Here is a 2,500-nt window from a genome sequence, read left to right as displayed (position 1 = left end):
TAACCCTAACCCTAACCCTAACCCTAACCCTAACCCTAACCCTAACCCTAACCCTAACCCTAACCCTAACCCTAACCCTAACCCTAACCCTAACCCTAACCCTAACCCTAACCCTAACCCTAACCCTAACCCTAACCCTAACCCTAACCCTAACCCTAACCCTAACCCTAACCCTAACCCTAACCCTAACCCTAACCCTAACCCTAACCCTAACCCTAACCCTAACCCTAACCCTAACCCTAACCCTAACCCTAACCCTAACCCTAACCCTAACCCTAACCCTAACCCTAACCCTAACCCTAACCCTAACCCTAACCCTAACCCTAACCCTAACCCTAACCCTAACCCTAACCCTAACCCTAACCCTAACCCTAACCCTAACCCTAACCCTAACCCTAACCCTAACCCTAACCCTAACCCTAACCCTAACCCTAACCCTAACCCTAACCCTAACCCTAACCCTAACCCTAACCCTAACCCTAACCCTAACCCTAACCCTAACCCTAACCCTAACCCTAACCCTAACCCTAACCCTAACCCTAACCCTAACCCTAACCCTAACCCTAACCCTAACCCTAACCCTAACCCTAACCCTAACCCTAACCCTAACCCTAACCCTAACCCTAACCCTAACCCTAACCCTAACCCTAACCCTAACCCTAACCCTAACCCTAACCCTAACCCTAACCCTAACCCTAACCCTAACCCTAACCCTAACCCTAACCCTAACCCTAACCCTAACCCTAACCCTAACCCTAACCCTAACCCTAACCCTAACCCTAACCCTAACCCTAACCCTAACCCTAACCCTAACCCTAACCCTAACCCTAACCCTAACCCTAACCCTAACCCTAACCCTAACCCTAACCCTAACCCTAACCCTAACCCTAACCCTAAACCCTAACCCTAACCCTAACCCTAACCCTAACCCTAACCCTAACCCTAACCCTAACCCTAACCCTAACCCTAACCCTAACCCTAACCCTAACCCTAACCCTAACCCTAACCCTAACCCTAACCCTAACCCTAACCCTAACCCTAACCCTAACCCTAACCCTAACCCTAACCCTAACCCTAACCCTAACCCTAACCCTAACCCTAACCCTAACCCTAACCCTAACCCTAACCCTAACCCTAACCCTAACCCTAACCCTAACCCTAACCCTAACCCTAACCCTAACCCTAACCCTAACCCTAACCCTAACCCTAACCCTAACCCTAACCCTAACCCTAACCCTAACCCTAACCCTAACCCTAACCCTAACCCTAACCCTAACCCTAACCCTAACCCTAACCCTAACCCTAACCCTAACCCTAACCCTAACCCTAACCCTAACCCTAACCCTAACCCTAACCCTAACCCTAACCCTAACCCTAACCCTAACCCTAACCCTAACCCTAACCCTAACCCTAACCCTAACCCTAACCCTAACCCTAACCCTAACCCTAACCCTAACCCTAACCCTAACCCTAACCCTAACCCTAACCCTAACCCTAACCCTAACCCTAACCCTAACCCTAACCCTAACCCTAACCCTAACCCTAACCCTAACCCTAACCCTAACCCTAACCCTAACCCTAACCCTAACCCTAACCCTAACCCTAACCCTAACCCTAACCCTAACCCTAACCCTAACCCTAACCCTAACCCTAACCCTAACCCTAACCCTAACCCTAACCCTAACCCTAACCCTAACCCTAACCCTAACCCTAACCCTAACCCTAACCCTAACCCTAACCCTAACCCTAACCCTAACCCTAACCCTAACCCTAACCCTAACCCTAACCCTAACCCTAACCCTAACCCTAACCCTAACCCTAACCCTAACCCTAACCCTAACCCTAACCCTAACCCTAACCCTAACCCTAACCCTAACCCTAACCCTAACCCTAACCCTAACCCTAACCCTAACCCTAACCCTAACCCTAACCCTAACCCTAACCCTAACCCTAACCCTAACCCTAACCCTAACCCTAACCCTAACCCTAACCCTAACCCTAACCCTAACCCTAACCCTAACCCTAACCCTAACCCTAACCCTAACCCTAACCCTAACCCTAACCCTAACCCTAACCCTAAACCCTAACCCTAACCCTAACCCTAACCCTAACCCTAACCCTAACCCTAACCCTAACCCTAACCCTAACCCTAACCCTAACCCTAACCCTAACCCTAACCCTAACCCTAACCCTAACCCTAACCCTAACCCTAACCCTAACCCTAACCCTAACCCTAACCCTAACCCTAACCCTAACCCTAACCCTAACCCTAACCCTAACCCTAACCCTAACCCTAACCCTAACCCTAACCCTAACCCTAACCCTAACCCTAACCCTAACCCTAACCCTAACCCTAACCCTAACCCTAACCCTAACCCTAACCCTAACCCTAACCCTAACCCTAACCCTAACCCTAACCCTAACCCTAACCCTAACCCTAACCCTAACCCTAACCCTAACCCTAACCCTAACCCTAACCCTAACCCTAACCCTAACCCTA

The sequence above is a fragment of the Ovis canadensis genome, chromosome 11 (genome assembly GCF_042477335.2).
Source record: "Ovis canadensis isolate MfBH-ARS-UI-01 breed Bighorn chromosome 11, ARS-UI_OviCan_v2, whole genome shotgun sequence".
Taxonomy (NCBI): domain Eukaryota; kingdom Metazoa; phylum Chordata; class Mammalia; order Artiodactyla; family Bovidae; genus Ovis; species Ovis canadensis.
The sequence above is the reverse complement of the archived record's forward strand: the minus strand, read 5'-3'. Positions refer to the sequence as shown.